General features: G+C 53.6%; 1 protein-coding gene across 1 annotated transcript in view; it reads left to right on the top strand.

The window, feature by feature from the left end:
- The first annotated feature begins 1,635 nt into the window (after positions 1-1,635).
- LMCD1 (LIM and cysteine rich domains 1) overlaps positions 1,636-7,913 on the top strand; it is a 21,596-nt gene continuing 15,318 nt past the window's right edge. Inside the window, exon 1 of the mRNA XM_057388161.1 lies at positions 1,636-1,667. The gene's annotated coding sequence lies outside the window, so the exon portion shown is untranslated. The remainder of the gene's footprint in view (positions 1,668-7,913) is intronic.

Raw genomic sequence — 7,913 nt, 5'->3', positions numbered from 1 at the left:
GGGTGGCACTGCTGTCCCCGGGGGATTCTGAGGCACCAGGGGAGAATTCAGTGACCCAGGCAACCCATCCCACAGCCGGGAGCAGAAAAGGTCCCCCTCCTCTCATGGAAGCACGGCAGAGCTGGGATGGGACACACAATCCTCTGTGCTGCGTTCCATCTCCTCCCACTGAGGCACCGACCTTTGCTGCTGTTCACCATTTCCACAGGGCTGCTGRAAATTCTGTTCCTTCATTTTGGAAAGCATATCCTGGTCCAAATTACCCTGGGATGGCTGTTTCCCTGTTCCCCTTCTCTGCAAGAAATCTCAAAAAAAAAAGTACCAACGTAAATCAACAGAGTTTAGGATTTTTTTTTTCAGATTACAGTTCAAAGGAGCCAATTCAGCTGTGAGCTGGGGTTGTGCTCCCAGATCACAGATCATAATAGGCAGCTGGATCCTGGTTTCTGTTATTTCAGGGTTTTCCTGGACTCAGGCACAATGAAAAAGGGAGAATGGCTGGGTTCAGTGTGAAATGGGGAACCAGAGGAGTGAGCTGGGAGCATGTGGAGCCTGCTCACCTCACCTGCATAAAGGGCCTTTGTGCTGGACCTCCTGGCCACAGCAGGAGCAGGCAGGAATGTTTGTTGGAGCACACAGGAATGTTTGTTAAAGCAGTAAAGACCTCACCAATCCATGTRAAAAAAAAAAMWAAATACAAAAGGCAATAGATTGTCATTCAGTGTTCAGCGTCCATTGAAATAACAAGAGAAACATGGTTTCGGACAATTTCTTCTGCTAAAAACATTCCTTGTCTGTCTGCTGTGATAAACTGCCCCGGCACATTCCTGTCTGATTTGGAAATTCATTTCCCTGCTCTTGGTGTCAGAGCCTGGGATGGGAGGATGGTGGAGCAGTGGGACAGAGGGACAGAGGGACAGAGGGACAAAGGGACAGAGGGACAGAGGGACAGAGGGACTTTGGGACTTTGGGACAGAAGGACTGCGGGACAGAGGGACAGGGAGACAGAGGGACTGTGCGACAGTCCCAGCCCAGCCACAAAATGCAGCTTGTCTGGAGAGCTGCCAGCTCGCTCCACCCCAGCCAGGGGCTGCACAGTGCTTGGGTACCCCCAAACTATCAGCCCTTCCCGCCAAAGCCTCCCTGGCATTGCTCCTTTCGGGCAGGAATGCTTACAAATGATTTCTTTTTTCTTTGCCCCATTTTTCAATTCCCAGGGGCTGTGCCGTCCTAGGATRGAATCCCAGAGTGGTTTGGTTATTGAAAAGGATGACCTTTATTCAGTGCCACCCCAGCCATGGCAGGGACACCTCCCACTGTCTCAGGGTGCCCCAATGCCCAGCCTGGCCTTGGACACTGCCAGGGATCCACAGCTGCTCTGGGCACCCTGTGCCAGGGCTGCCCACCCTCCAGGGAACAATTCCTGCCCCAAATCCCATCCATTCCCTGCCCCCTGTGAAGCCGYTCCCCCCGTGCTGTCCCCGGCCCCTTTTCCATGTCCCCTTTCCCCGCCACGGGCGCGCGCCCCGCGCCCCGCCCCGCTCGCCATTGGCCGGGGCAGTTTTTGGGCGGTGTCGGATTGGCTGAGAGCGCCAGTGAAAGGCGGCGCTGGGACAACGCGAGCGGCGGCGGCGCGGGAGGAGCGGAACGGAGCGGAGCGGGCGGAGGTGAGTGCGGGGGACAGCGGGAGCGATCCGGAGAATTGGGGACAGCCATAGGGACATCGGGAGCGATCCGGGACAAGGGAGAGATCCCGGACAGCCGGGGACACCGGGAGCCATCCCCGTGCTGGGGGACACCGGGACGATCCCCGTGCGAGGGGACAGCAGGAGGGATCCGGGAGAACTGGGGACACCGGGAGCGATCCCGATCTCTGTGCGGAGGGACAGCGGGAGGGATCCGGGACAGCCGGGGACAGCCGAGGGGACAGGGGGAGCGATCCCCATCTCTGTGCGGGGAGACACCGGGACCGATCCCGGAGAGCCGGGGACAGCGGGAGCGATCCCCGTGCGGGAACACCGGGGTCCCCGTGCCGGGACAGCACGAGATGGGACAGGAGCGGCTCCTGTCGGGGCCCGGCCGAGCGGGGTGCCCGGGGCCGTGCTTTCCCTTCCCTTCCCTTCCCTTCCCTTCCCTTCCCTTCCCGGAGGTGCGCTGGAGGGGCGGGTGCGCTCCGGACCCCGCACGGCTGAGGAGCGCCGGGGGTTTCTTTCTTTGCCCAGCATCCCTCATCTCCTGGTTTTCCTGCCCTTCCATGGGCACCTGAGCCGAGTGCTGCAGCCCCAGACCCGCCGTGCCCAACGCTGTGCCTGCCTTTGTGCTTATTTCAGTGCAAAAATCGCTCCATCAGAGTTTTTGCTGTGGAAGCGACTGTTATCTGAATTAACTTGTGCTGAGCTGCAGTCCAGAGGGAGTGAGGGGTCGCTGGTCCCTTTCTAAACCCTCTGGAAAGTGTGTATTCCAAGAAATCCTGGCTCTTTGAGTGTCCTTTGGGCCGACAGGCCCTGCTGGCATGGCAGAAATGTGGGAGGAAGGGACTCTGATTGCCAGATCAAAGCGGGTGGAATGGGAGCAGCTGCTGCCGTGACCTTCCTCTCTGCACCTTTGTCACCGCGTGGTTCGGGGATGAGTTCAGCAGCCCGTGTCAGCCTGCTGTGATCCCCTCTGGCAGGGCAGTGCCATGTGCTGTGCCCTGGGCTGGTGGCCGTGGGTGTCCCAGGGCACAGGGGCACCTCCGACCCTTCCCCGTGGGGATGGTTCCCTTTGCTCTGCAGTTTTGTGTCACTGCTGGCACAGGGGCACCCAAACCATGGGGATGGTTCCCTTTGCTGTGTAGTTTTGTGTCAGTGCTGGCACAGGGGCACCCAAACCATGGGGTGGTTCCCTTTGCTGTGTAGTTTTGTGTCAGTGCTGGCACAGGGGCACCCAAACCATGGGGATGGTTCCCTTTGCTGGGTAGTTTTGTGTCACTGCTGGCACAGGGGATCCTCAGACCCTTCCCCGTGGGGATGGTTCCCTTTGCTGTGCAGTTTTGTGCCAATGCTGCCCTTGGGGCTCCATCCTGCCTGCCTGGGAAGCTCAGCCTGGCTGCTGGCGAGGAGCACCTTCTGTCCCATTAGGTTGAACTGAGGTTTTGCTGGATCCCAAGGAAAGCCAGGTTTTACTGCAGACTGGCTGTTCCTGCAGGAACTGTGCTCCTCAGCATCCCCCTGTCCTGTCCTGCTCCTCCAGGAGCACACAGTGCTTTGGGGTGGGACTGTGGGATTCAGGATTCGTCCTTCCCTTCCCCTCGTTCCCTCCCTGCTGACGCTGTTGATCCCCACCCTGGGGACACTGTCGGTGTTTGCTGATGGGGCACTCACCCCAGGGCTCTGTGCAATTCTGTCCTCCCGCCTGTCTCCTCTCACCTGAACCCTGCTGTATGAAAAAGAAAACATCCCAGCTGGTTTGTACTTCAAAAGGGATATGAAATGACATAATGAAAGCAACRAGAAAGAATAATACAGACCCTGGATCAGCGTCTGAGTAATCTGTGTCCAAACATAAATGGGTGTCTCTGCAGTAGACGGCTGTTTCATTTCCTGAATCCTAAGGCGGGCACTTTTTCTGGGCACAGTGTGGAAYACTGTCAAATTTTAATTTGCCTTGGCAGTGTCACACAGCCAGTCTGAGCAAGTTGGAGAAGGCAAGTCTGGAACTCATTAGAGCTTGTTGCGAGGCCCCGAAAATTTGATTTTCAATCACTGTTGGGTTTAATTATTGTTGATGTCTTGCCTAGCGTATTCTGGGATTCTTTCTGAGGAAATTAAAGCAGCATGAGTGGGACAGCATTCTGTTTGGCACAGGGCTTGTTTAGATTAAATTCTGAGTGGAGAGTTGAGCTGGAAGCAGGGAGAAGGCGATGGCTGGCACGGTTTGAGCACTGGAGAGAGCCCAGCTGGCCACCAAGCTCTGGGGCCTGTGTGCTGCTCTCACCAAACTCTGTCCCTTCTTGTCAGAGCAAAATAACCCACCGAGCTAAAAGCACCCCTCAAAGCCAAGGTGAAGTTTACTCAGCTAATAGAAAAAGTTAAAGAACCGATATTTATTTCATTCCTTCTTCAGCGTGGGACTTGCAGACGTCCAAAGCATCCTGTGGCACAGGAGGGAATTTGCAGGGATAAATGTGCTCCAGGGTGTGCTCTGGGAGAGGCAGGAGCTTCCTCTTCATCAGCAAATACTGAATGCTTGAGGAGCCCTCTGCATGTGTCTGCAGACATGGATGGGAATTCTGGTAGGGATTGGGATTGCAGGCATTGGTAGGGATTGCACTGGTAAAGTCCAAAACCTGAGTTTTTAAAAACTTGGCATCACAGTTGGAAACTCAACTTTTTTCATTCATGTTTTCACAAAGTGGGTGCCTTGGTCAGGGTGTGCAGGGTGCCTGGGCTGAGCCCTGAGCTGTCCCACAGCCTGGTGGTGCCTGGCTCTGTGGGAAGGATCAGCTCCCAAATGATGGGAGAGATAATAACCCCAGAGATTTTCTGTGAGCGGTCTGCAGAGCTCTGTGAGCGGTTTGGGTGGGTGTGATGAGGATGGGGAGTGAGGAGCTCTGGAGGCAGCGCCCAGGTCCCTCCAAGGTGCTGCTGCTCCGTTGTGTAAACGCTGTCAGAGCTGTGAAACCCCTTCATTTCTCTGTGGGGTCAAATCAGGGAACTTTGAACAGTTACACCCTGGGAGTTTGTCCCGTGCAGATTTCTCTGGTTGTAATCCCCTCCAGCTTCATTATGGGGTGGGACCATCTCTGCAGAGCCACTCCTGAGGATGAGCAGCTCGGTCCCGGTGCTGGGGACAGGTCCTACATGGCTGGTGGCCCGGGGGGTGACAGTGACCTGCCTTGGGAGCTGCTTTGTCCTCTGAAATCCCACAGCAGTGTCCTTGTGTCGGACCAGGGGAGGAAGCAGCTGTGGATCTTAATGSAGAAAGCTGCTCTGGGCGAGTATTTATAGACATGAAATCATAAAGCAGCACAGGGGTTAAACACTTTATTTTGGGACTTGGACTCAGAGCTAAATTGAGTCCAATAAAATGCAATTTGCAATTTACAAGTTWCAAAATCCCTCTGGTCCTGCAGGGAGGCAGTGTCTGGAGTATTTGTTTAGGCTGGCGTTTTTCTCCTTTTTTTTAAGAAGGAAATATTGTATTTCAGCCATTCAGGAAAGGCAGTACKCAGATGCCCCATCTCAGAGCTACTGTTCCATTTAGAGATGGGGCTCAGGGAAAGGGGAAGATTTCCAGGCAGCTATTTGCAATTTTWGAAGAGCAGGAGTTTCCTGATGCTGGTACCAGCCTGATTCCTCACATTTTTCCCATCTCGCCCACTCCCAGCACTTTGACTCCATCTCTGGGTTACATCAGATGAACACAGGACAGCAAATTCACCCCAAAGCACCGTCACTGTTTGCCTATGTCCTGCCAGGATTTGGGGTGGCACAGTCCCTCAGCTTCTGCCTTGGGCTGAGGGCATCACCAGCCAAGATTCACTCAGGCCTGTTCATTTGCTCTTTCTGAAGAGCTGTAAATGTTCACCCAAAAGCACCTGGCTTTATTTCCCCTCCAGAGGGAAATGTGTTGAGCTGGTGAAGCTGGGAGCAGATGCAGAGGGGCAGGGCAGGGTGAAGGGGAGGGATGGGGTGGGCACTGCCCTGTGCCAACTGCAGCTCTCCTGATTCCTCCTCTCTGAACATCCTTCTCCTGCTGCTGACAAGGTGCTCACTCCTAAATCAGCTGTTATGTGGAAATCCATGGCAGCAGCTCCATCAGGGCATCCTGTCAGYGTTCTGAGGGGTTCCCAGTGGCATCCAGAACCTTCCCTCTGGTGGGAATGGCACGGACACGGCTGGGGCTGGGCATGGAACTGGGGATCCCCTCACCTGACTGCTCTGCTGCTCTGCTGTTGGATTTGGGGGCTGTTCTTCCCATTCCAGACACTTCTCACAGCTCAGCTCGGGTTTAAATTAAGCCCGAGTATCTGAAGCACAGTCTGGCTTGTGCAAAAAATCTGATTTTCAGCATTTGCCCTTCTCTTATCGTTAATTCACACATTGTTAGTGGAGAAAGGAATGCTGCCAGCTATGTGCTCTTGGAAGAGGGAGATATTTGCAGAGGCCCTGGGTGTTGGAGTTCTGTGATCCTGTAGGTTGGGATCTGGCAGCTCCATTTGAATTGTTTCCTCCAGAATCAGCACCAATTCCTGGTCTTTATGCTGCTAAAATAAAAGGCAGCAAACTTCTTACTCTGCAAAGTTCAATGCAATAAGTGCTTCCAATATCCCAGATGATATCAATTCACTCATTGGTGCCTTAAATAAATCCAATAGAGAGAAATTGAGATGAAAGACAGCCTATTGTAAGGGATTTTTTTTCCCTGTGAGTGTGGTAATCGGGATAAYGCTTGCTTGGAATCTGGCAGGGAAACAAATTACTTGCAGGTCATGATTACAATGGATGTTCTTTGTCTATGAAAATGCAAAGAAAATAAACCAAAACATCCCTTTGCTGTTCTCAGAACTGCAGCAGTCAATGTGTGTGTTGGTTTAGTGCATGTCTAAGGGCAGTTGCTTGCCTTGCACGGATTTATTCCACTTGCAGTGGATTCAAAGAGCCTCTCCTGAAATCCCACCCGAGCTGAGCCCTCCTTCCTCCTGCAGGAGGTTCAGGGATGTTTTGGGCTGTTCTGTGCCAGGACTGGGAGTTGGTTCCTGAGCTGGACTTCCCCAGACATCATCAGGGGTATCAAGGAGGATGCTGAGCTTTAAGGTCCCTTTCAACCCAAACCGTTCTGTTTGTTGGTCATCAACAGGAGAGAAAACTCAGCCAAACACCAATATGAGAACTGGAGCATTCCCTTTACTGGCACAGACACCTCTTCTGTTGGGAGTAAACCTGTGCACCCTACAGTTATTGGAAATCTGTAAGGGAGTTTGAGTAGCCCCAAATCCATAATGGAGTTTGAGCTGGCCCCAAATCCCTAATGGAGTTTGAGTAGCCCCAAATCCATAAGGGAGTTTGAGCTGGCCCCAAATCCCTAATGGAGTTTGAGCTGGCCCCAAATCCCTAATGGAGTTTGAGTAGCCCCAAATCCCTAATGGAGTTTGAGTAGCCCCAAATCCCTAATGGAGTTTGAGTAGCCCCAAATCCATAAGGGATTTTGAATTAGCCCCCTATAATTATGCAAGCTTAGCCCTATTTCAGTCAGATAACACCAACCAATGCTCTGCCATCCCTATCCTGAAACTCCTCACTATTGTGCTGAGCAGACTGGTCCCACCCTGTGAACACTGTGTGACTTTTCCCTGTTCTTTTGTTCAAGGCTCTGTTTCAGAGTTGTTAATCTCCAGAACTCACTGTGGGTGGAGGAGCCTCCCCAAAGGGTTCTGGGGGTGCCTCAGGCTCTCTGGGGCTCCCAGCTGTGATTTAGGGTGGGGTATCCCATGCCAAGGCTGCTGGAGAGGTTCCAGAGGCTGCAGGGCAGGGTTTGGACTGAGCTGTCCCAGCTCCTGGGGAGCACTGAGCGTCAGCAGAGGTGAAACGAGGACCTCGGCTCTGAAGGGCTCTTGTGAACTTGGAGCAACTTTTTGGAAACCAGCTTTTCCTCTTCCCTCCCTAAAAAGGAGGGGAAAACATACTTGAGGTAGTTACGTGTCTCCAGCACCGTTTTCAGTCTCCAAATAGGGTGTTGTGCAATAAATGCTTTCGGGATCCAGAAGCCTCTCTGGAAGCAGGAGGGACCTCTTTGCCACTCCCTGCTGGACCTGTGGCTGTGGCTCTGGGTCCCCAAAGCCCTTTTGGGGCTGGAGAGCTGCGGGTGACTCGGGCAGCAGTGCCAGGAGGGAGAAGTGCCATGGGGTACCCTTCACCCTGCCCGTGGACCTG

Source organism: Malurus melanocephalus, unplaced genomic scaffold (genome assembly GCF_030028575.1).
Source record: "Malurus melanocephalus ecotype Western Australia unplaced genomic scaffold, MMel_1.1 scaffold_1626, whole genome shotgun sequence".
Lineage (NCBI taxonomy): Eukaryota > Metazoa > Chordata > Aves > Passeriformes > Maluridae > Malurus > Malurus melanocephalus.
The sequence above is the reverse complement of the archived record's forward strand: the minus strand, read 5'-3'. Positions and strand labels throughout refer to the sequence as shown.